At 40.4% G+C, this 27,746-nt stretch overlaps 1 pseudogene; it reads left to right on the forward strand.

The window, feature by feature from the left end:
* The first annotated feature begins 1,514 nt into the window (after positions 1–1,514).
* On the forward strand, positions 1,515–9,499 carry LOC147618029 (small ribosomal subunit protein eS10z-like; annotated as a pseudogene).
* Positions 9,500–27,746: the final 18,247 nt, after the last annotated feature.

The following is a 27,746-nucleotide window of genomic DNA, read 5'->3' on the forward strand; positions in this document are numbered from 1 at the left end:
GGGGGGCGACCTCATAAATGCAACCCTCAGTACTGTGTTCTTGTTGCAATCTTTTCTTTTACGTGAATCATTAGCTTTTCTTTCACAGTTATTGATTAAATTAAGTCTTTGCCAAGAAATACGATTACATTGGTATCAGAGCTTAGGCTTTCTTTCTTTTTGGAGAAAGGAACAGTTCAGGTATTCCATGAAAGGTTAGGTCTGTACATAACCTAAAGTAAGAGGAATTGGGAGCTATTACCCTTCTTCCTGTTGTGCTAGAGATTGGGGGGAGCTCCTATCTTAATACTGCACCTCTTTGGAGGGTACCTATGGTTTTAGCAGTATTGGGAGTTATTACCCTTCTTCCTGTTGTGCTAGAGATTGGGGGGAGCTCCTATCTTAATACTGCACCTCTTTGGAGGGTACCTATGGTTTCAGCAGTATTGAGCTTGTAGAAAGTCTCCAAAGACTAGCCATCTGGGAAGTCGCACTGTTACGCCCCACTCCTCTATTTTAGCTTATAGACGGAACTCTCGCCAACTGGTGTGGGTATCGAAAAGGACTATATTTCTTGATTCCTGAAGTGAGAGAACTATGGGATTTGAGGATCAATAGGCTAATAACATGGAATGGCAAAGAACTAATCTTCTTAATGACGATGAAGCTAATGAGAGTATAAGGACAATTAGGTATTATGCACGTCGGTTGCAAGAAGCACAGGATAATCCAAATCTACGAGCAACTGTGCAAGCCCAATTACAAGTCAATGAGTTGATTCCTCCTACTCGAGAAGAGAGAGCTCGCTCTCTAGAGCGGTGGGAATCACCACAAGATGGGCATCTCATACTGAAAGGAGACGAAGACATGCCTCTGGAAGAAGCCAAGAACCACAACCAAGAGAAGAGAAGGCTAGTGATAACCATGATGAGCAACATGAAGGGGACAACTCGGAACGTCGTGAGCACTCTGATGAAGAGTTGCCACCAAGACGACGGCGTCCGAAGCGCTCCCCTCCTCGTACCACGAAGCGAAGACGTCACAGCCCAAGATCTAGCTCTTCCAGACACAGAGAAGCGATGAGAGGAGGCATCCTCCTCATAGAAGAAGGAAATCACCTTCTCCTCCTTCTCCATCCAATTCTTCCAACTCTTTTTTTAGAGCACACGAAGCAAGTTCTTCTTTTAGAAGAAGAGGGCGTAGACATTTATATCCCACCTGGAAGAGATCTGCCCGCCTCCAAAAGTTCAAGGAAGGAGGGAAAAGCATCACCTTCCTTTCTTACGATGGAACTTACGAAAATACGGATAAAGTACTCAGCTTTATCCACCAATTTGATGCGGCCTTTGGAGGTGAGCACTTTACAAATCAATCTAAGCGCTCAGAAATGTTGCTATGAATTTCCACAAGTCTGTTAGACAATGGTGGGCTAGTCTATGAGCTCAAGGTCAAGCACCAAAGTCTTGGAGAGAGTGCAAGATTGCTATCCTGAAGCAATTCCTCACCGATGATGCAAAGGAAGTTGTCCTCACAGCATGAGGAGCTTCAAGGTGGAGCAAGGGGAAACTATCCAAAAGTATGTGGACAAGTTTTGGGATTTGCATCTCAAAGCCACTATCTTCAAGCAGATAGATTTCTCTGAGCAGAAGCAGCAATTCTGTGCGGGGCTTCCTGAAGATATGCACACTTATGTCAACGCCCAGAAGCCCAAATCTACCTCTGAGCTTATACACCACACGATGGTAGCAACTAAGACCTATAAAGGTCAAAACCGCCTCTCTCTCGAAGAGATGGAACGTTACCGAAGCGAGAATCGATGCTTTAGATATGGGGAACAAGGTCACTCTTATCGAGCCTGTCCTTCGAGATCGGCTAAAAAGGATAAGCCCTAAGCATCCATGATTCTCACTCGGGAGAACCAAGAGGCCAAAGAAGACGAAGTATCACGCCAATGCTATGCATGGGCAAAGTATGTGATCAAGATTGTCTCATCATGTTTGACCCAGGCTCAAATCGCAACTTCATATCAAGGGAGTTAGCGGAGAAGTTGGGCATCCACACACATGAAATGGGTCTTACTATGGATGTTGATGGTGCTTTTGATAGTCCAGTAGTCCTAGTCACTCCCTTGATTGGAAAGCTCCGACTGCATGTGCAGGGCTATGTTGATCAAGGGGATTTCTTCATTTCCCCTCTTAAGAACCAAGATGTTTTGTTGGGTGTGCCATGGTTTCATAGGATGGCAGCTCATCTTAAGTTCCCAAAAAGAGTAATTGCTATTAAGCATAAAGGTAGAGAGACTAACTTAGAAGTTAACGACAAGGGACATACGATTCCTATTCTATCTATCTAAGGAAGCTTTACATAAATCAATAAAGTTTGCTATTTCTGTGTATATGATTTTTGTCAAAGATTCTTCTAAAGTTGATAACTCTCTCTTGTCGGAAACAAGTGATTCATCAAAAGTAGATACAAATTTAAAGTTGTTTCTAGATGAATATTCAGACCGTTTTACTGACTCTATTCCAAGTGAACTACCTCCCTCATGAGGGGTAGATGATCATAAGATAGAGCTTATTCCAATAAGCGCACCACCCAACAATACTATCAAGAACAGGTTCCCGGTTCCAAGGATTGAGGATCTATTTGATAAGCTTCAAGGGTCTTTCGACTATAGTAGGATAGATCTCAAGAGCGGTTATCATCAGATCTGCATCGTACCGGAAGATATTCATAAGATCGTGTTTCGCACGACGTTTGGTCTTTATGAGTTTCTTGTGATGCCATTTGGACTCACAAATGCACCAGCCACATTCAATCGAATGACGGAACATATTTTTCGAAAGCATCGAGGTTACCTGGGGGTATTCTTTGATGATATCATAGTCTACTCCAAATCTTTAGAAGAGCACAAGGAACATCTCAAAGTAGTTTTTCAAGAACTGTGAGATAATAAGATTTACATAAATAGCAAAAAGAGTGAATTCTTTTTGCAAGAAATAAGGTATTTGGGCCATATTATCTCTAAAGAAGGGATCTGCATGGATCTCGAGAAGCTTAAGGTAATAGAAGAATGGCCTCAACCTATGAATCTTCCTGAGCTAAGAAGCTTTATTGGCATGTGCTCTTACTATCGAAGATTTATAGAGAAGTTCTCTTTGATAGCAGGTCCTCTCCATGATTTAACAAAGAAAAAGGTTAAATTTCAATGGATTGCTAAGGAAACAAAGCCTGTTCTAGTGCTTCTGGATCTCTCCAAGCCATTTGAGGTCCACTGTGATGCATGTGGTAAATGCTTAGGGGTTGTTCTTTTACAAGAGGGACATGCTGTTGTAGTCGAAAGTCGCCACTTGCATCTTGAAGAAAGAATCCTAGGCATCTATGAAAAGGAATTACTTCCAGTAATTCATGCCTTGGAAGCATTATCTTCTGGGTACGCCCTTTATTATCCGGATAGACCATCAAAGTATCACGTACTTTATGACACATACCAAATTGTCAGATAAACAAATGAGGTGGGCTAATTTTCTTTCTAAATTTTATTTTTATATATCTCACATTCTAGGTAAGCATAACATGTAGTGGATGCTCTCTCATGATGACGACCAAGAGCAAATGTTGTATCTGTAGCATATCACCAGGATCTAACAAGCATGTTAGATCATGACGACCAAGAGCGAATGCTGTATCTATAGGATATCACTAGGATCTAACAAGCATGTTAGATGCGTACGCTACTGATTTAGACTTTGTTGATGTAATGTCTAAACTAACTAGTGGGCAGAGCCAAGATCCATATATAATAAAAGATGGATTTCTCTTACATGCTCACAGTTATGTGTGACAAAGAAGCTCTGAGAGAAGGTTATGAATGAATCCCATGCTCCTCCTTATGCGGGACATCGCGGAATTCAAGCTACCATAAGTGCTATGGATACATATTTCTACTGGCCTTCAATGAAAAGGACATTCAAGAACATGTTTCCCAATGCTTGATATGTTAGAAGATCAAGTACGATACAGGCAAGCAACAAGGGTTGCTACAACCATTGCCAATACATGAAGCTCCTTGGGAGAGTATTTCAATGGACTTTATTTTTGGTCTTCCTAAGTCCAGACAAGGAAATACAGGTATTTGGACAATAGTTGACAGGTTTAGTAAACAAGCACATTTCATACTTGTCAAAAAGAGCATTAAGTCCCATCATGTGGCTAACCTCTTCATTGCTCAAATCTTTAAGTATCATGGGCTACCTAGCTCTATAGTTTTAGATAGAGACCCATGCATTCTGGAAGGGGCTCTTTGATAATTTGGGAACTAAGCTTAACTTCTCCTCTGCTTATCACCCTCAAACGGATGGGCCGCCATTGTACCTTTAGTGTCCAGTCTGGCCGCCCATCACTAACACTAACTAATATTGTATAGTGTATATCATTCTTGATTATTATTTAGTGTGGATAAGGAATAAGCAGGCTACTTCTCCTGCACCTACATCTGTGTGTGCATCTCTCCTCTCTCTTGCTCTATGCTCTCCCTAGCTCCACAGTATATTGATGACATGTTGATCATAGATCCAAATGAGGAACATATTGTTGTATTTTAGTCCCAATTGTGATTAGCTTTTGAGATGTTTGTTGCACTATTACTTGGGCATTGAGTTTAAGTCACATGTTGATGGGGATATGACTTTGGTGTGAAGATTTGGACTTGAAGACTGCTGTTAGCTTGTCGCCACTCCAATGGAGCTAGGCTTACGTCTTAGTCTTCATGATGTTGGGGACCCTTTTGATGCTAGTCTCTATCAGTAGGCTGATGGATATCTTTTTAATGTGTATAATAGTCGGCTTGACATTCAGTTTGTAGTTGATTAGATTTATGCATAGCCTAAATACAATGCATTGATAGGCTATTAAGCAAATCTTGTTGCTATTTACATGGCACAAAACACCTTGGCTTGTTTTTCCCAAGGGGGGATCATCAAAGGAGCGAGGATTGCATGCTTTTACAGATTCTGACTAGGCTGGTTGTTAGGACACACGCGTGTCCACTAGTAGATTTTGCTTTTTATCTTGATCATTCATGTATCTTAATTCTCATGACTCAGCAAGAAGCAACCCATTGTGGCCACATTTCGTTGCGAAGTTGAGTATAAGGTAACATTCACAAACTACCGTTGAGTGTCTTTGGCTCATACACCTTATGGACTAATTTGGGTGTTGGACAATCCTCGTCCACTATCATCTTCACTGACAATCAGAGCACATTGGCAGTTTTGAGAAACCTAGCTTTTCATGCTCACACAAAGCACATTGATGTGCACTATCATTATGCTGTTAGGGAGAGACTCTTAACAGGAGAGATCGGCATGGCTTATGTGCCAATGTAGAACAACATTGGGGATCTTTTCATAAAGGCTCTATGTCATGGGAACTTTCAAGCTTTTCACAAAGCTTTAGGCTTACTCTCCTTTGTGGACTAAATGTTTGAGTTGGCACCTACCCTATACATACCAACATCCTTTCTCTTAGGTTGTTGCCCCTTGGTTTCCTATGCTCTTTGCTCCCTACTCCCTAAGAAAGTCTTCGGCATTTGAGTCTACTTTTGGTCCCCCTTTTTGATTTCATGAGGGTAGTTACTGCTTTCCAGAAACTTGCACCTACTCTTGGGCACTGGAGGCAAGTATGTAGTAGCTTTTGTCTAGGCTATGCATGATAAGGTATTACTTCATGTTTTGTCTAGGCTATGCACGATCAGGTATTACTTCATGTTTGGACAAGTAGTGAAGTTAAGGCTGTACTATGTTGGGTTTTGAAGATGCAGGCTTATAATTCATCATTCAATGCTTTGTTTTTGGAGTGCTTTAATTTGTAGTTTGGCATTTAATTTAGGAATTAAGATAATGTAAAATTCTTTGTTTTTCCAGAATAATTTTAGTTAAATGCTTTAGTGTTTCTTCTTTTGATATTTTTTGTTTGAGTTCCCCTCTCTTCGTTAGTTGCTATGTTCTCTCTCTCATCTTCTAATTAGTAAGTTGAATTATTTTAAAACCTTATGAAGGTGCACACACACACACACACACACACACACACACACACACACACACACACACATTGACATTGATACATACAATTTGTGTGTACTACATGTGTTTTAGCATTGACATGCATGCATATAGACATACACGAGTGTTTAGTAAATAACATGCACACACACACACACACAAACACACATATATTTATTTTTATATTGACACATACACATTTTGTTATAGCATACATACATGAGTGTTTATTTTTATATTGACACATACACATTTTGTTATAACATACATAATACATGAGCATTTAGTAAATACGTACATGTCTACTCAGGCTGTAAACCTAAATGAAGTAAGAGGATTGGTTGTAGCAGAGCGAGGAGGAGGGATTGCAGGCGCCATCTCCTCCCCACCATGGTATGTTTTCTTTTGATGTAGCTCTCTTGCGTTTCAGGTGTGTGTACGAGGGAGCAACTGGGTCAATTGTGTTTGTGTTTTTGTGTGTGTAAGAAGGATTTGTGTGTGTGTGTGTGTGTGAGAGAGAGAGAGAGAGAGAGAGAGAGAGAGAGAGAGAGAGAGAGAGAAATTTGCTAAGGCTTTGGACTTGTTTTCATGATTTGTAGCCCTAGTCTAGGGTTTCTGGAGCTGCCCACCTGTGAGATGATATTAACATTCACACTGAAATGGTGTATGACGTGTTTTACCTTTTCAATAATAATAGCTATTGTGTGTGCATGTACGCATGTTTGTTAGACTCCTTGCGGCAATCTCATTCGTGTGACTACACAATGTTAAATCTGAAAGGCCAACAAAACAATGTTGTAGGAGTGAAATTCAACCTTAATGGTTGAACTGGGCAAAACAATTGCACCTACGAGTGTTTGGAGGTTTCTAAAAACCATTTTGTAATACTGGAGCTTCAAGCTTTCAGATATGGGGTCTTTTGGTGATGAGCTTGTCTGAGGCTCAGAGCATGAAATGATAGATTATGCTTTCACATGTGTTTTTCACTGTTGTGAGCGACAAGCTCAAAGCATACTCTTGAGAAATGCATGCAGCTTATCCGTGTATGATGTCCAACTAACATGCTCATAGTACATGATCTCTTATGTGATGGGTTTGAGTGCATACTGGAACGCATGTGGCTTATTAATGTATGATGTCCAACTAACATGGTCATAGTATATGATCGCTTGTGTGATGGGTTTGAGTGCATACAGGCTTTCCATGGCCACCACAGCTTGTGGCACGTCAGAATGATAATAACGCGGTTGTGATGGCGGCTCGTATGTGTGATAGGCCTATGGAAGTTAACCTTTCGATTTTGGAAAGAACATAAGTAATCAATAACTCTGTGTGAAATATAATACAAACTATACTCACATGGCATTCTTATCCATATTGTTTTCAAAGATTGACATCGTGTTGTGCATGCATCCTCTAGAGGTGGACCAATGTTTAGAGTGTTTTTAGCTATTAGAGACAGGCTGTTACATCAATGCGATTAATTGTCTGTGGCTTTGTTCCTGAATACCACCATTTTGGATAGTCAAATAACTTTGATCAGGACGTGCTTGCCCAGCATGGCTAGGGGTTCATGTTGTGATTGTCACTATGTGTGGAGCTATTCATCAATAATAAAAAAGCTACATCTTAAACAAAAGCAAACTACTTGCTTGACAACCTTGCAAGAATAATAACCTATCTACCACTTAATTGTTGAGGTTTACCAGAATGCAGGAGACCACTTTTGTAAGAGCCTTTTACTATATTTTATGGCTGGTGTGGATACGTTGGCAGGCACCTGCAGGCTGCAAATAGACATGCTCTTAACTATTGTAAGGCAAGACAACACAGACTAGCACAAGGCCAACCTTTGCCACTCTACAACCCGATCGTATCATGTGTACTAGTTATGTATAGGGATGGCTTGTGTCGAAGGGGACATGCAAAGTACATCTTGTGTGTCCTATTTCTTGACTTAATTTGCTCATGATCTCGGGAAGTGATGATGGGAGTACCTTGTCCATGTCATGGATGATCTCATATTTCATATTGTAGTTTTCTTGTATGAAGCAATTAGTCTTGTAAATATAGAAGCCTGTGTCATTTCCTTTTTAGGTTTGCCATTTTGTCTTGTGTCTGAGTGGTGAATTATGTTCGGTTAGATTTAGAGCCTGTCATTCATATTACATAAGAAGTTTTGGGCATTTTCTCATGCCAGATAACATGTACAGTCTTGGTTTTTTTGGGCTACGTAGACAATTTGATGAATCAAAATGTTAAGGTATGTGATGAACTAGAGCTTGAGTTGCTTTCAAGTTGTATGAACATGGTAGACTTACGCACTATCTGCTTGTTGCACGATAGTTGATCTCCAAGAAAAATCGGGTGGAAGTCTACAAGAACCTTTTCAAAGGTACAAATATCGGCTATTGATGATAATGGACCAGCGTCTCTTGTCGTATTGAGTTTTTGGTCTTTTCAAGAATACATTTGGTTTTGTGACGTACCCAACTCTCTAATCGTATGCGTGTCCAGAGGGGGTACTCTATGGGAAGAAGGACTTCAATCTACCCAAGCATTCTGACATTGATGTTCCGAACTTGCAAGTTATAAAGCTTATGCAGAGCTTCAAGTCCAAGGAGTATGTGAAAGAGAATTTTGCGTGGATGCACTATTACTGGTACTTGACTAATGATGGCATTGAGTACCTTTGAACCTACCTCAACCTGCCTTCAGAAATCGTTCCTGCTACTCTGAAGAAGTCTGCCAGGCCCCCAGGCAGGCCTATGGGTGGACCTCCGGGTGACCAACCAAGGTGTGTGACTGGGTTTTTACTTGTTTTATTCGCTTGTATATAAAATTGTGCTAATTTTCTTTCACCAATCTTTGGGTTTTGATGTTACTCTCTCTCTCTCTCTCTCTCTCTCTCTCATACACACACACACACACACACACACACACACACTCTCTCTCTCTCTCTCTCTCTCTCTCTCTCTCACTCTCCAGCACATCTTGAACTCGTGTTTTGGGCAGAGGGCCTCCCCATGAAGGTGGTGACAGGCCAAGGGGATGGGTATCGCGGTGGCCCTCCACGCGGTCCAGGTGGATTTGGTGACAAGGGGGGAGCACCCGCGGGGTTCCAACCTTCATTCAGGGTATAAGTATTGCACATGCCTTGTTTTGGTTCAGTTGTTGGTTCCTTGTTTGGCATTCTTTCCTTCATAATCGTCTTATCGCGCGTGCGTGTGTGTGTGACTGCATTCATTTCTTTCTCACTTCTGGTTGATCGTCTCTCTGCGTTGTGTAAGGGTGGTTGCTACGACATTTTGTTTTTGTTTCGTAGTGTTTTTCGTGCAAAGAAGTGCACTCATTCCACAGGTGCTTTTTGTGTTTTCCAGGGTGGTCCTAGTGGACGACCAGGTTTTGGACGTGGAGGAGGAGGATTTGGTGCAGCACCTTCTACTCTTACGGAGTGAAATGAAAATAAAATTATGTATCATGCTACTATCGTTAATGTAGAGCTTAGCTTAAGAGTCGGCTATTATTTTCAATGATGAGTAAGCAACACAGTGTTTTGGTTTTGTTATTAAAGAGTAATCAATTTTGCTCTTTCAACATAATGGCATTGTACAATTGCACTTAGTGGCTAGTAATTTTGAAGTTAATATTTTGGGAAGTAAGCATTTGTAGAGCTTAGCTTAAGAGTCGGCTATTATTTTCAATGATGAGTAAGCAACACAGTGTTTTGGTTTTGTTATTAAAGAGTAATCAATTTTGCTCTTTCAACATAATGGCATTGTACAATTGCACTTAGTGGCTAGTAATTTTGGAGTTAATATTTTGGGAAGTAAGCATTTGTGTCTAGGAATTTTGGGAGCTCGTCTCTGCAGAGAAGAGCAAGATGAAGGTTTTCGTGCTCGTCTCTGCGGATGAAGGTGTTGGTTGTTGACGTAGAGCTGTTTACTCAATGGAAGTTAGCGCCTATGGTAAAGAATTTTGTTTTTTTGTTTGGGGGGGGGAGTTCGGTTATAGCAGGGTGCTCTAATAGGTTGGTGTGGTGTGCACATTCACACGTGTAGAAGTCTTATCATCATATCATATCTGTTTCTTTTAAGTTGCTTTTACTACTGTTGGTTATATGAGAAGTTATATATATCCGTGATTGGTAATTTTTTGGTAAAACAAACCTCAAAAACAGAGAGAGAACAATAGTATGGAATATATATGTGGGGAAGATCTTGACGAGTAGATTTCAAAAGTATAATTGATGAGATTAGACTGATTCTAGAGAGATTAAATAGCATCCTTTGTGAGGTTTCCACCTCACTATTGAGGTTATGCATATACAACTTTTTCCTATGCTCTTGTACAACCAATCTTATGTTTTTATTCTTACTTTGGCTTTCTTCTCGAGCAACCAATTTTCTTTTCTTTGTTTTCATGAAGTTATCTAGCATGGGAGTGTATTTTGGGTAGAGAAAGTGGGGGTGGGGAGAGAGGGTGCATGGTCTTTGCATGTGTGTGTATGAGTGGCTTAGAGTGTGTGTGTATGAGAAGGGGAAGGAGATGGATCTGGAAAGAGGAGCTTGTGTATGTGTCATTGGGGTCTGATACAGAGGAGCATAAAGGCGATGGTGGTTTAGGAGAAGAGTGGTATGCGTATCAAGGCGCAATGCAGAGGAGCACAAAGGCGATGGCTTAGGAGAATAGTGGTAGTTGTATCAAGGTGAGTTGCTTATAGTAGAAGGGGAAGGAGATGGATCTGGAAAGAGGAGCTTGCATGTGTATCTTTGCAGTGTGATGCAGAGAAGTACAGAGGAGCAGAAAGACGATGGTGGCTTGGGAGAGGAGTTTTCGTTGTATCAAGGTAAGTCCGGAAGGGCGGAGAGCTGTGTGGTTGGGATGTGATGCAGAGGAGCACAAAGGACTGGTGGCTTAGGAGAAGTAGTTGTATCAAGGTAAATAAGGCAGGAGAGCTTTGATTTCATGATGTGAGTAGTCGGGTGTGACCTCTCTTCCTCTCCCTCTCCCTCTCAATCTTGTTCTCTTTTCTCTATCTTGGCACCCTTATTTTCTCAATGCCTTCGTATGTTATGACAACCTCCCACCCTGCAGAGTAGGGTCTTGAGTTCGATTTCTCTTTTTTCATGGCAATCTTTTTTTTAGTGCATATATGTCACCAAGCAGCGCACGATCTGTTGAGAGCATGCGAGGGCAGCATGGTGTTGAAAGCAGAAGCATGTGGGCAAAGTCGCAAGGGGAAAAGTGTGAAGGAAATGTGAAGATTGACACGTGGGTTAAAAGAAGTGTACGGCTGCTTGACGTGTGGGCAGATAGAAGTATCGCACGCATCTTCAAAGTTGAATCTCACGATTTATTAAAAAGCTATTCTTTGAAGTTAGAGAGAGAAAGAAAGTAAGAGAGAGAGAGAGAGAGAGTTAAAATAAAAAAGCAAAATAAAGCTTAGAGCTTTATTTTGAAGTCCTATTATTATGTAACAAAGCGGATCTCTTTTAAAAAAGCACAAGGGTGGCCTTATAAAGGGAAAAAGCCCCTAGTCTTGTAATTAGGCATCTCTAGTGATCGCGGAGATCAAGTGGTCATGGAGATTGAGGGTCATGAAGACCAATTGATCGTGGAGATCAAAGGCCAAGCTAGTGCAAGGTCATGTGGCTGTGATTGTAGTCGAGCTTGTGGAAAGTAAAGAAATGCCGAGAATCTCTCTGTGTAGGAGCATTCTAGCTCCCTTCTCTCAACTTTTTCTCTTCGTGTTTGTGTTTTTGAAGGTTAAGTCTTTTATTTAAGTGAAGGCGAGTTACATTCGTATCAGAGCAGAGCTTGGGATCGTCTTCCATCGAGATCCCTGATCCAAGTACAGAGCATGACAGGAACGCAAGAATAACAAGTAGAGATTGAAGAGATCGCGAGATCTTTGAAGCGAGGCGGTGAAGGATAAAGACTTTCGACTTGTTTGTTATCTCACGCAAAGACTACAGAAGATCCATGAAAATTCCCTCTTGAGAAAGGGGTTTTCTACGAGAAATCTCGATCCAAGAGAGAGAAACCTTCTTCATGGATCAAAACCTTGAGTTTCCGCATTAAGAGGAGGAGGAGAAGAAGAAAAAGCAACATAATTCATTGTTTGACCAGATTTGACTAGGTTTGACCAAAGTCAAAAGCGATAGAAAGTGGTCTCCTAGTATGGAGAAGAGGAAGTTTCTATATATATAGAGGCTAAAAAGCAAGCTTTTTGCATCCAAAAGCAAGATTTTGATCGCTTTTTGGGAGAGAGAAAAGATCTTGAAAATCTCTTAGACCGTTGGGAATTTGAAGATGAGGCAGAAGGGAAAGTTGCTTCTTTTTGCAATATCTACCTTATGACGTGAACAAATTTTATCTCTGACGGTTTGCAAAATTAGGAATTTCAGCTCGCTACATGTTTTGCAGTGGTGATTGTGGTCAAGTGGTGGCTTGGAAATAAACTTCTAAAAAGGTACTCTGAAGACCAAGGAAAACTTGATGGAATCAAAGGATCCAAGGAAAGGAATTTCAGTGGGATGTAAGTGAAAAAGATGGGCAATCTCAAGCGGCCTCGAAGAGGACGAGATCAGACAATTTCAAATAACTTGACACTAAAAAGGAGAGAAAGGGGAAGACTTCCTTGTCCGTAGAGGAACTGCAGCGTTAAAATAAAAAAAAAGAGATGGATTACAAGAGTGTAAGAGTGGTTACATAAAGTTCTCTCTCTTTGAAGACCCTCAACAGTTTTACTGACAAAGCCACAGTCGAGGATGACTGTGATGTCAAGAGGGGGTTAATGTCACCAAGCAACGCAAGATCTGCTGAGAGCATATGAGGGTAGCATGGTGTTGAAAGTAGAAAAATGTGGGTAGAGTCGCAAGGGAAAAACCATGAGAAGGAAATGTGAAGACTGGCCCGCGCGTGAGAAGAAAACGTGAAGACTGGCACGTGGGTTGAAAGAAGCGTACGCCTACTTGACGTGTGGGCAGAAAGAAGTATCACACGCATCTTCAAAGTTGAATCGTGCCACGGTTTTTGGGGCCCGAGAATCTCTCTGTGTAGGAGCGTTCTAGCTCCCTTCTCTCAACTTTTTCTCTTCGTGTTTGTGTTTTTGAAGGTTAAGTCTTTTATTTAAGTGAAGGCGAGTAGTTCTCTCTCTATTTGGGCGTCGACCTCCAACGCTCTCTCTCTCTCTCTCTCTCTCTCTCTCTCTCTCTCTCTCTCTCTATGCGGTCTTCTATGTTAGGTGGGGAAACGACCATCGTGCATGGGGTGGGCACTTGTAGGGGTGTGTGAAGAGATAGAAGGGGTCCCAAAAAGGGTGGGCGACAGGAGTGTGTAGAATGGATAGAAAGAGGAGAGAGAAGATGTAGACTTTAACCTTTTTAAAATAATGCCAGGGGGTTTAGTATGTGAATGGGGGTATAGTATGTGAATATTCTTAACTTTCAATAGTGCTCGTTCAATGTCCTTGTCAATGCAAACATTCTATTTTTTCTTGAAGTTGACAATAATAATTGCCTCTTTTCTCATTAGAGGAGAGCCTATTTCCAAAACCCCAAAGAGTGCCCTCCCCCCCCAAACCAAAACCCCTTCCACCTCCTTCTCGTGAATTATGTTAATGATATGTGATTTGGTTGATTGTGTGCCCTCCCCCCCCCAAACCAAAACCCCTTCCGCCTCCTTCGAATTACGTTAATGATATGTGATTTGGTTGATTGTGTTCATGTTGTTGTTGGTTTTCTTATAGCCAATATAATTGTGACTCTCTCTCTCTCTCTCTCTCTCTCTCTATATATATATATATATATATATATATATATAAAAGAGTAGTTAGGATCTTCATGTATGAGAGAAAACAAAGAGAACATAGAGATCTTTTTATTTAAATTGCCGCAAACAAGTCAATAGACAATAGTTCTTTTCCAACCATGTGCTTTGGTAAGAAGCTTTGATAGCCAATTGGAAACAACTAAAGAGTGAAGGTTGTATGCTAAATACAAGGGTTGTAAAACTATCTCCACGTGAAGCCCGGAGTATAGGCTAGCATCATTGATACATATGTGCTTTTTATGACCCTCTTTTAGTCAAGGGTGAAGGGGCTATCCTGTGATATGCTTCTCCTTCTGATGATGAGTGTCTGTCAGAATGGGGATAGATGAGAGTGAGTTCATTGTAATTGTTCTTCTCTATGGCGTAGCATCTCCCTATCTACATGGAAGAAGTTTGTTCTAGTTCAAAAGCACTTTCTTGCAAACTTTGCCATAAGGCTTTTTTGGAATCCAAAGCTCTACCCATTTAAATTATGGGCACAAAGCAAGTCGTGCAATACCTCATCAACAACTACCATGGCATACACTCCCATGCATCACATAGGAGGAAAGTTGCAAGCTACAAAAAACCTACAAGAGTAAGATCTTGAGTGCTGGTTGGCAAGCCATAAAGAAGTGGTTTGCGTGATGGGATGCAATACACTTCCCTAGATCCCATAGCCAATGAAGCCTTCCTCCAATGACAATGTATCACTGAATGGGATTACGAAGGGACTCCCATCACACCACCCACATTGACCCTACCTATAGGACCACCTTTTGCTTTGAGAGAGGATCTCATGCCCCTGCCTACATGGAAGATCTTGTACCTATCTCAATGATCTATGTCATTGTGGCTATGTGCCTTAATTCACATACACTTCATTGTGAAACTAGGTGCAAGAGAAGAAGCACACCATTTATGTATGCTATGCCCCATGATTACACACCCTCTTGAAGTGTCCCACCTTAGAGCACATTCATGAACGCTTCCCTTACCTACTTCAAGTGGCTCACACCATTGACACATCCCTTTTCCCAAAACAATCCAATTGCCTCTCCCTTGCCACCTTCATTTACAGCCATAATAGCTCATAGAGAGAGATTCCAACTCAAAAAATGACACATGTTTTTCTTTTGTCCCATGTATTCGACCTCCAAGAGAGAGAGACAGAGAGGAGATCTATCTATCATCTATCCATCTATGTATTTGTCTATCTATCTCCCCATCCTTTGCCTCTTTTATTATCAACCCTTTTTTTGAGTTGAATTGGAATGGGCATAATCTAAGGGATGGAAGAGTGCCAAGGTAGGAGCTATTTGAATTGCTCTTAAGTTTCTCTTCTATATAGGTTGGTTTACCACTAAAGATAAGAAATGTAGCCATTTAAGTGGATGTTTAAATTGATCTTCAACAAAAATTAACAGTGAAATTTATCTCCTCTCTCTCTCTCTATCTCTCTCTCTCTCTCTCTCTCTCTGTGTGTGTGTGTGTGTGTGTGTGTGTGTGTGCATACATAAGACTAAAAGGTGCACAAGTTGCCTTGTATGCTATAAGCCCTCTTTCTTATACTAGGAGGAGGCTCCCCATTGTATTTATGGCTTTCCCTTTCTTTCATTTGTAGTTTAGTTGTTGTTTAAATGGATGTCCCTATCTTATCAGTCCCTATAGAACCAATCATAGTTCATCTCACTTTGGATTAAGCTCTCATTGGAGAGTGTCCTAAGAGGTGGTAATTGGAGAAGAATGATGGCCATTACCTATATCGTGCAATTTTAGTTTTTGTAATGCTTGTACTTTACACTTACGTTTTTTTCAATAGCCTACACCGCCATGAGTAGCAAACAAACATTGAGTATCAAACAATGATCTCTCTCTCTCTCTCTCTCTCTCTCTCTCTCTCTCTCACTCACTCACACACACACACACACACACACACACACACACACACACACACACAAAAACACACACATTCATTTTGCCTCACACTTGTTTAGGTTTGCCTTTCCCTCTATTGCCTCCCTCTCCTCTCTCTCTCTCTCTCTCTATCTCTCTCACCTTTTGTGCTTTTGTGTCTTGTCAACAGCTTGTGTGTCTCTTTTGGTTCTTGTGGAGGCCCCCTTGGCATGTCTTGCTTGCACTTTTGCAAACCTGAAAGTGCTACCTTGAAGGACAGGGAGAGAGAGAGAGAGAGAGACAGAGAGATGACACATATTATGTGAGGCAACGCTAGAGAGAGAGAGAGAGAGAGAGAGAGAGAGAGAGAGAGAGAGAGAGAGAGAGAGAGAGAGAGAGAGAGAGAGAGTATCTCTCTCTATGATATTTCTTGCAAATAACAAAAAAGGGTGAGAGAGAAGAGAGAGAGTTGATAGAGAAATAATTATGAAGATTCCAAAGATTCTCTTGGACCTTTCCATCACCCTTTGGGTGTTAGAATTATCTTGGATACTAATTAAATCATCTTTTCCATTAAAAAAGAAAAACATAAAGTTTTAACTTCACTCCACTAGGATGTGTTAGCTATAAAATTAGAGATGTACCCATACAAGGCTACAATAGGGTGTCTAGTGAGGGATCCAACTTGGAACCTTTAGGTAACAAGCAACCCCCCTTATAGCCACTAGAACAAGCACACTTTGCCTATCATATTCTAAGCTGTTTTTTTTTTTTTACTTTGAACTATTTTCTTCCCTTTACCAATCTTTCACTTGGATTCTCTACTATGAATACCTTTCTAGGATATTGTGAATCAAAGTGTTCCCAAGCTCAAAGTGTCTAAAATTTACATAGTTAAGTATGTACACTCAACTCTCATTAGCTTTAAAATGGTGCTAGTGCTCAAAAAAACTCGCGTTACATATAAAATTATTGGTTCAAATTCTAAAAAACCAGCTAGAGTTCTAGTGCACCCTTACATGTATGCGCTTAATTTTTGCATTTCACTAAAAAATGTCATAACGTAAGAGGTGGATTCAAGGGTTGCCTTTAATTTTAAGGGTTCGCAAAAAAGCTTTTTGTTGAGCCTTGTTGTGTACACTAAAGTCTTAGAAGCTTTAGAGTGTACACTCTGAGTATCTAAACTTTACACTATAATATGTACTCTCAACTCTGAATGCTTATCTCTTTTGAACTAATAGTTGTCCTTTGGAAATCTATCTCAAGGCTGTCTTGTCCTTTGCAAATTGGACCTTACCTTTGTGGGACTTGAGTGGTGAAGTGGGATATTCTCTTCGTCAAAGGCTTTCTTTCTAAGAAAAAGAGAATCCAATGGTTTACAATATATGGCTTATAAGGTCATCACTCAAATTTAATCCATAATTTTAAAAAAATAAAAAAGAAAGAAAAATTACTTCTTATGAAAGAATGCGTAAGGACATGGGAAAAGAACCATTTCAGAATGCTTTTCAAAATAGTAATAAATTATGCCTTACTTTAAGACAAAAGAAAGAGAGTCTTTTGCTGCTATTAAAATATTTTCTTATGATTGGACTAGGCACCTTTTACTTTCTATCTAAAAATAATCACATGAGTTTTTTTTATACTGTAGTCTTGTAGTCTTGTAGTATGTAACATACAATGGAATCTTCTATTAATGAAATCGATGAGAATCATTACAATTTCCCAAGTTCATATTTGTGAAAGTTTGATAGTACCTTGGAGATTCTTTTATATAAAGACCAAAATTACAAAATATATGATACTATAATATAAGGATTATGCACTTTAAGAACACTAAACATATTTTGTTATTAATTAGAATAATTATAATATATAATTTGAAAGTCAAATAATTATAAAAATATATTTAAAATTTTATGCACTACTATACACACGCACACGCACATTCACACTCAAGAAACTCAACAAATAGACCAAAAATTTTATGCACTACTATACACACGCACACGCACATTCACACTCAAGAAACTCAACAAATAGACCAAAAATTATATGCATGTACTAGTACATTAATAGATGCATGGTTAGTAAATTAATAATATTGAACAACAAAAATAACACACACACACACACACACACATACACAAATAAAGTATCAGCAGTTAAATGAAGCCATCAAAATCAATTTAGCACATTACAATCCACTTTAGCATACATAATTCAATCAAATTCATATACATCATAGTTTATTAAAATAAACTCAATTCATTTGATTAAATTCATGTGATATGTGGCCAATTAAATGATATCTTAATATAATTCCACAGTAAAATGCCATGACTAGTTGATTTTTTTTTTTGCATGTGTGCAATAAATGCGTATCGGCCATGACCTGATTTTTTGTAAATCCAGGCCCTGTAGTGGGACCAAGCCTCACAAAATTCTTGCAAAACAAAGCCTCCAAGCCTCAAGGGCATGCACTATAGGATGCCTAATCTAATTAACACATGGCCAAAACATTTAAAGCCGGATGCCAAGATTTAATCCACCCCTGGCCAAAATAGATCTTCTTTATTTCTATACAGATACATAGAAAATTTAGAGAGTGAGTGAGCGAGAGAGAGAGAGAGAGAGAGAGAGAGAGAGAGAGAGAGAAAGAGAGAGAGAGAGAGAGAGAGAGAGAGAGAGAGAGAGAGAGAGAGAGAGAGAGAGAGAGAGAGACTATTAAATATTTACTAGAAAAAAATGGCTTTTAATCAATTTTATTTTCAAGGAAAAAAGAAATATTATCTCTTAAGATTAGATAGAAATAAAAGAAAACTATAAAATGCCCATTTATATATATAAAATTTGTAGGGGGGGAGAGAGAGAGATAGAGATAGATAGATAGATAGAGAGAGAGAGAGAGAGAGAGAGAGAGAGAGAGAGAGAGAGAGAGAGAGAGCCTTGTCAATCAATTTGGATTTTGGCTATTAAGAGATTAAAAAATAATACCTTTTATTGAATGACCTTTTACTCATAAAATAAAAAATAGGCAGGCCATCGTGAGAATTAGTTCTCACCTTGTTTTATTATTTTGGAAGCCTTATAAGTTGCATAAAAAATTAAGGCTATGTAAGTTGATAGAGAGAGATAGAAATAAAGAGAGAGGGAGAGAGATATAGAAAGCAAGAGATATCTTAGTGTTAGTTTCTTAAAATGGCACCGTACATTGTCATAGTACTATCTATTTGTAAGTTAGATCCATCACCCAAAAATGTTTATTTCTTTTAAAAAATATTTGCATCTTTTTCAATTAATGGGGCCTTGTCTAGGAGTAGAAGGTGGTTCAACTAGTTGAGTTGTGGGAGCTCTAGTTCTGGCTCAACTACCCTTCTTTTGACTCTCCTTGGAGATCCAAGTCTTTTAACGTTGAGTAGCTAAATCAATGGATGAAAGTACCCTTTAGAGCTCAATGCATCAAAGAAAAAAATTTTAGAGTGTGTGCAAGATCATTTTATCATAGCAACCCTCTCTCAACCCTTGACTTGTCCAAGTCTTCCTACACTATAAGGAAGCTTGGGTCCTTTAAATCTTGACTATACTGTACCTTTTCTTAATCCATTTTTCTATTTCGTGTCGGAATGCCATGAAAATTTGCATGCATCTCCATGATGATGGGATGGACCCATGTGAAAAGTCTCATCCCCATCATCCGACACTGAACGTAGAATCGCATGCACCCAAATCGCCAATTTCTATTTAGGGAACCTACATATTTGTATCGTAAAACGGTGATTTGGGTGCATGCGATCTCACATTTCGTGTTGGATAGCCATGAAACTTTGCATGGACCTCTGTGATGGTGGGATGGATCCATGTACAAAGTTTCATCCCCATCCGACATCAAATGTATAATTGTGTGCACCCAAATCGCCAATTTCTATGTAGCGAACCTACATATTTGTAGTAAAAAACGACGATTTGGGTGCACACGATCTCACACATTTGGTGTCGGATGGCCATGAAACTTTGTATGGGACTCTATGATAATGGTATAGATCCATGTGCAAAGTTTTGTCCCCATCTGACACTGAACGTATAATCGAGTACGCCCAAATTGATAATTTCTATGTAGGGGACCTACATATTTGTATAGTAAAAAATGGCGATTTGGGCATACGCGATCTGTCTCGGCGGATGGCCATAAAACTTTACAATCAAATCTTCCTAGGTCCTTTGCTACTACTTTCCAAGTTTCATTGCCATTGGACACCGAACAATCGAGATGGGACCTTACCCTGACGTATTTTTCCCTAAGGACGCATGTTAAAAATATGCCAGGGTAAGCCCCCATCTCGACCATTCAGTGTCCGATGGAAATGAAACTTTGCAAGCATATATTTCTAGGTCCCTGCCCCTACTTGCTAATTTTCATCTCCATTGGAGACCGAATTAATGAGACGGGGCCTTACCTGATGTATTTTTCCATGTCGACACGTGGTAAGAATACACTAGGGTAACGCCCTGTCCCAACCATTCGGTGTCCGATGCAAATGAAACTTTGCAAGCATATCTTGCTAGGTCCCCTACCTCTTCTTGGCAAGTTTCATCCTTGTCAGACACCGAATTGATGAGACGGGGCCTTACCTTGACGTATTTTTCCATGTCGACGCGTGGTAAAAATACGGTAGGGTAGCACCCCGTCCCGACCATTTGATGTCTGATGGCAATGAAACTTTGCAAGCATATCTTGCTAGGTCTCCTACCCCTACTTTCCAAGTTTCATCCCTATCAAACACCAAATTGATGAGATGGGACCTTACCCTGATGTATTTTTTCATGTCAACACGTGGTAAAAATACGTTAGGGTAACGCCCGTCACGACCATTCGGTGTCTGATGGTAATAAAACTTTCCAATCATGTATTGCTAGGTCCCGTGTCCCTACTTACCAAGTTTCATCCCCATCGGACAATGAATTGATGATACAAGGCCTTACCCTGATGTATTTTTTCATGTCGACACGTGGTAAAAATACGCTAGGGTAACACCCCGTCCCGACCATTCGGTGTCTGATGGCAATGAAACTTTGCAAGCATATTTTGATAGGTCTCTTTCCCCTACTTGCTATGTCTTATCCCCATCAAATACCGAATTGATGAGACGAGGCCTTACCCTAACGTATTTTTCCATGACACATGGTAGAAATACACTAGGGTAATGCCCCATCCTGACCATTCGGTGTCCGATGGCAATGAAACTTTACAAGCATGTCTTCCTCTACTTGCCAAGTTTTATCCCCATCGGACACTGAATTGATTTTACGGGGCCTTACCCTGATGTATTTTTCCATGTCGACATAGTAAAAATACGCTAAGGTAATGCCCGTCCCGATGGCAATGAAACTTTGCAAGCATGTCTTGTTAGAGTCCCCTATTTTCCAAGTTTCATCCCCATCGGACATAGAATTGATGAGACGGGGCCTTACCCTAATGTATTTTCCATGTCGACACGTGGTAAACTAGGGTAACACCCCTCCCGACCATTCGATATCCGATGGCAATGAAATTTTGCAAGCATACCTTGCTAGTTCCCTTGTCCCTACTTGCCAAGTTTCATCCCCATCGGACACCAAATCGATGAGACGAAACCTTACCCTGATGTATTTTTCCATGTCAACACGTGGTAAAAATACGCTAGGATAATGCCCCGTCCTGACCATTCGATGTCCGATGGCAATGAGACTTTGTAAGCATATCTTCCTAGGTCCCCTACCCCTACTTGCCAAGTTTCATCCCCATCAGATGCCGAATTGATGAGACGGGGCCTTACCCTGATGTATTTGTTGGGCTAGTTGGGATTTTCGTTATATAGAAGTTGCATTCCGAACGCACGCGTACACATGTTCGACATCGAAAGGGGGTGAAACTTGGTACGCATGTTGGTTCCATCACCATGGAGGCTTGTGCTAATCATTATCCCCATCCCATACCAAACGTATGTACGTGTGCCCCGAATTCTTAAATTTTCAATGTGGGCTAGTTGGGATTTTCGTTTGTAAAGAAATTGCATTCCGGATGCACATGTATATATGTTCGACATCAAAAGGGGATAAAACTTGGTAAGCGTGTTAGTCCCATCACCATGGAGGCCTGTGCCAAATTTTATCACCATCCGACACCGAACTTGTATACAGGGTCCATAGTGATAGGTTGGACCATAACCATAACCACCATGACCATGACCATTTTCGACCATAAGAATCAAGACCATAACCATAACCAAGACCATAATAGTCATAACCATAACAATCACATACACATAAATTACACCATTACTATAACCAACATACTTTGCAATAACAATGAAAGAGATGCAACCATAACCATGACCATTCCCGACCATAAGATTCAAGACCATGCACATAACTTACACCATTACCATAACCATAACCAAGACTATAACAGTCACCTAAATCATAACCATAACAATCACATACACATAAATTACACCACTACCATAACCAACATACTTTGCAATAACAATGAAAGAGATGCAACCATAACCATGACCATTCCCAGCCATAAGAATCAAGACCATACACATAACTTACACCATTCCCAGCCATAAGAATTAAGACATACTTTGCAATAACAATGAAAGAGATGCAACCACCATTCCCAGCCATAAGAATCAAGACCATACACATAACTTACACCATTCCCAGCCATAAGAATCAAGACCATACATATAACTTACACCATTACCATAACCATAACCAAGACCATAATAGTCACCTAAACCATAACAATAACATACACATAAATTACACCATTACCATAACCAACATACTTTGCAATAACATTGAAAGAGATGCAACCATAACCATGACCGTTCATGGCCATAAGAATCAAGACCATAGACATAACTTACACCATAACCATAACCATAACTAAGACCATAACAATCACCTAAATCATAACCATAACAATCACATACACATAAATTACTCTGCATACAACTGCATCGCAAAATAGAGCGGGATCACTCTATTATGGGGAGTGGCCCCATACTCAGCAATGTAGCATGGATAGATATGTGGTGCAATAGATGGCTCCACACACCACTCGACCTTCAATGGCAATCCTTGACGAAGGGGATTGCCATCAGGTCATCAAAAGAACTGCTTGGTTCCAGCACTAATGCCTGAAATGGAGCTAAGCTCAGGCCATGTCAAGTCGTGTCGTGGGCACATGGCACGCTGTTGTTCCATGTGAAAAGGGACACCTCAGAATTGAGATGTCGCAAGGTGAATAGCATGGACTTGAGGCTATCCACGAGTCCCTGGGCTATAGGTGCATTGGCCACTACTACGAAAGATGTGCTCACAGCTGTAGAAGGTGTGAAACTCATACAAACTGTAATGAGATTCCTCTCTAGCAAGGCAATAAGCTCAACAATGGTAGTGGACGGTGGTTCGCATTCGCGAGCCATATGTGGGAACCAGGGTAAAAAATAAGAACCCTTTAAGAATTTGTAAGTGTAGATGGGTTGGCGATTATATCTTCCCCATAAACCTAGGAGCATAGAATTTTGGGTGAATGTTATTAAAAAATTCCCTAAAAAGTCCAAAATTGGGCAAATATTCTCTAAAAGCCTTCAAAACGGCAAAAAATTGGGTGAATGTTTTAAGATATCGAGCAAATTAGTTTTGGGAAAAGTGCAAAAAAATAGCCAATTGGCGAATATAAGCCTCTATTTTTTTCCTTCATGGGAACTAGCTCTCATCTAAAGGGAGCTCTAACCCAAAAGCTACTATTAGTGCTAAATAACCCCTAATCACACATTAGAGAGAGAAGCAATGAGAGGAGGCATCCTCGTCATAGAAGAAGGAAATCACCTTCACCTCCTTCTCCATCCAATTCTTCCAGCTCTTTTTTTAGAGCACACGAAGCAAGTTCTTCTTCTAGAAGAAGAGGGCATAGGCATTCATATCCCACCTGGAAGAGATCTCCCCGCCTCCAAAAGTTCAAGGAAGGAGGGAAAAGCATCACCTTCCTTTCTTACGATGGAACTTATGAAAATACAGATAAAGTACTCAGCTTTATCCACCAATTTTATGTGACCTTTGGAGGTGAGCACTTTACAGAGCAATCTAAGCGCTCAGAAATGTTGCTATGAATTTCCACAAGTGGGCTAATCTAAGAGCTCAAGGTCAAGCACCAAAGTCCTGGAGAGAGTGCAAGATTGCTATCCTGAAGCAATTCCTCACCGATGATGCAAAGGAAGTTCAAGCTAGAGCAAGGGGAAACTATCCAAAAGTATGTGGACAAGTTTTGGGATTTGCATCTCAAAGCCACTATCTTCAAGCAGATAGATTTCTCTGAGTAGAAGCAACAATTTTGTGCGGGGCTTCCTGAAGATATGCGCACTTATGTCAACGCCCAGAAGCCCAAATCTACCTCTGAGCTTATACACCACACGATGGTAGCAACCAAGATTTTTCTTCCTGCTACAAAGTCGGGGTCTAAGCACAAGGACAAAGGAGATAGATTTCAATCAAGAGATAAAGCTCCTAATGGCAACCGTAACAAAGGCAACAAAAAGAAAGACAAAGGCCCCTATAAAGGTCAAAACCGCCTCTCTCGAAGAGATGGAACGTTACCGAAGCGAGAATCGATGCTTTAGATGTGGGGAACAAGGTCACTCTTATCGAGCCTGTCCTTCGAGATCGGCTAAAAAGGATAAGCCCTAAGCATCCATGATTCTCACTCGGGAGAACCAAGAGGCCAAAGAAGACGAAGTATCACGCCAATGCTATGCATGGGCAAAGTACGTGATCAAGATTGTCTCATCATGTTTGAATCAGGCTCAAATCGCAACTTCATATCAAGGGAGTTAGCGGAGAAGTTGGGCATCCAAACACATGAAATGGGTCTTACTATGGATGTTGATGGTGCTTTTGATAGTCCAATAGTCCTAGTCACTCCCTTGATTGGAAAGCTCCGACTGCATGTGCAGGGCTATGTTATGCAGTAATTCATGCCTTAGATTCTTGGAAGCATTATCTTCTGGGTACGCCTTTTATTATCCGGATAGACCATCAAAGTATCACGTACTTTATGACACATACCAAATTGTCTGATAAACAAATGAGGTGGGCTAATTTTCTTTCTCAATTTTATTTTTATATATCTCATATTCCAGGTAAGCATAATCAGGTAGCGGATGCTCTCTCATGAGACGACCAAGAGCAAATGTTATATCTGTAGCATATCACCAGGATCTAACAAGCATGTTAGATCATGACGACCAAGAGCGAATGCTGTATCTGTAGCATATCACCAGGATCTAACAAGCATGTTAGATGCGTACGTTACTGATCTAGACTTTGTTGATGTAATGTCTAAACTAACCAGTGGGCAGAGCCAAGATCCATATATAATAAAAGATGGATTTCTCTTACATGCTCACGGTTATGTGTGACAAAGAAGCTCCGAGAGAAGGTTATGAATGAATCCCATGCTCCTCCTTATGCAGGACATCGCGGAATTCAAGCTACCATAAGTGCTATGGATACATATTTCTACTGGCCTTCAATGAAAAGGACATTCAAGAACATGTTTCCCAATGCTTGGTATGTTAGAAGATCAAGTACGATACAAGCAAGCAACAAGGGCTGCTACAACCATTGCCAATACCAGAAGCTCCTTGGGAGAGTATTTCAATGGACTTTATTTTTGGTCTTCCTAAGTCCAGACAAGGAAATACAGGTATTTTGACAATAGTTGATAGGTTTAGTAGACAAGCACATTTCATACTTGTCAAAAAGAGCATTAAGTCCCATCATGTGGCTAACCTCTTCATTGCTCAAATCTTTAAGTATCATGGGCTACCTAGCTCTATAGTTTCAGATAGAGACCCACACATGACAAGTCTCTTCTGGAAGGGGCTCTTTGATAATTTGGGAACTAAGCTTAACTTCTCCTCTGCTTATCACCCTCAAACGGATGGGCAAAGCGAGATAGTTAACTCCACGATTCTTGATCTTGTCAAATGTTATGTGAATGAAGTCACAGAGAAGAATCAATGGGATAAGTATATTCCTTTAGTCGAGTATGTGTATAACAATACTATTCACTCTTCTACAGGAAAAACTCCATTTGAGGTGGTGGAAGGCCGCCCCCATTTGAGGTGGTGGAAGGCCACCCCCCATTCTATGAATGAAGGAAAAGATTTTTGCTGCTGCTCTACCGATGAGTATGTAAGGGACATCAAGATAGCATTTTAGAAGATAAAAGATGCTATCTGTGCCTTGCAGCAAAAGCAAAAGCAAGCAACTCATAAGCATCGAAAAGCTATTGCTTTTAAGGATGATGAATGGGTACTCCTTAAATCCCAAAGGCCCGTCTAAGGCAAACCTCGGGCAAGAATTGGCAAGGTGAGTCTACGGGTCATCAAAAGTTTTATGCTAAGCTGGCCAAAAGGTATTATGGGCCATTCCAAATTCAGGGAAAGATCAATGAAACGGCTTATAGGCTTAAGCTGCCAGCCCATTGGCAGATTCACAATGCCTTTCATGTTAGCCTCTTGAAGCCTTTGAAAGGTGTTCTGCCTACGAAACCAATCGATGAAGATCCTCTTGAATTAGATGAGCTTGAGGAGATATTGCAGCCTGAAGCAATCCTTAGGCACAAGGACAAGTTGTTGCGAAATGGTAAGGTGCTCCGTAAGTATTTAATTAAGTTTAAAAATTATCATTTTGAAGATTCTAAATGGACGATGGAGCCGCAGCTCATTCCCAGGGGTTGAGTGCCTCTCAAGACATCGATGTATAAAAATGTTAATGAAGAAATATTTTTTTTCTCGTCTCTCTTGTCTTCATTATGTTTTAATGTGCATGCATGAAGGACATGCATGCATGAGCGCGACAGACTCTGTCTCTCAAGCACCGACGACTAGACTAGCAATCTACTACGGGATGGTGTCATGGCTACATAAGAAAGAACAAGCTTGCAGCAGACTGTGTCTCTCAAGCACCGAGTAGATTAGCCATCTACTGCAGAAAGTGTTTTGCTTAAATGTGGATCCTAAGCAAGATGGGCTAAGGCACCTTTACGAAGCATAGTTGAGGACGACTATGATTTAAGGGTGGGGTAATGTCATCAAATTATCATTTTGATACATTACCAATGTTTTTATGACCTCAGCACTTTATTTTGCTGGACACACAATGCATACGTATCATCAAAATAAAGTCACTCATAAAAGATGACTTTCTCTCTAACAAAGTAAGGCAACTAACAAGAATGTAATTCTGGTCTATGGAAGGCCATAAGAGTAGAAGTACATTCATAAGTTGTTAGATGAAGCTAAAACAATGATTTTCTCTCTCTATACTTAGAGAGATAAAATGCTCCATAAGACCTTAAGGGGAGCTAGGATGCAACGGAAATGACAATGGAGCACTAGATCAGCTCAAAGACATTCATAAGCTGCTAGCAAGAGTGCTTGGAGCCAAGCTTGGCTTAGAGAAGAGAGAGTGATAGAGAGCTCTATTGCTAAAGCTCACAATAGAATACAACCCAAAGAGCCTTATTTCCTTAGCTAAGCCCTCCTTTATAGCTAAGCCCTCCTTTATAGCTAAGCCCTCCTTTATAGCTAAGCTTCTATCTTTGAACACTTCCACACATGGGCGGACAAACTAATAACTTGGGTTTGCATAATTACAAGTTGGAACTCTTTCGAGCCCACATTCGGCTAAAATATATTACAATGCAATTTGACGTAAAGGATTAATTACGAGATTTAAATATGTTGACCCATTTCTCGCTTCCACCTTTACCGCTCCCGCCAGTCCGTCCATTCTCTTCTCCTCTTCTATTTATCTTCTTTAATCTATCTTTTTCGCTTCGTCACTCAAGAAAGCATTGTATGGGTTTAAACAAGTTACCAGAGCATCATATGAAAAGATTCGTGCATACTTGGCTACACAAGGCTTGAAAAACAA

This window comes from Cibotium barometz, chromosome 36 (genome assembly GCF_041138505.1).
Source record: "Cibotium barometz isolate CiBa-2024 chromosome 36, ASM4113850v1, whole genome shotgun sequence".
In the NCBI taxonomy this organism is placed as follows: Eukaryota; Viridiplantae; Streptophyta; class Polypodiopsida; order Cyatheales; family Cibotiaceae; genus Cibotium; species Cibotium barometz.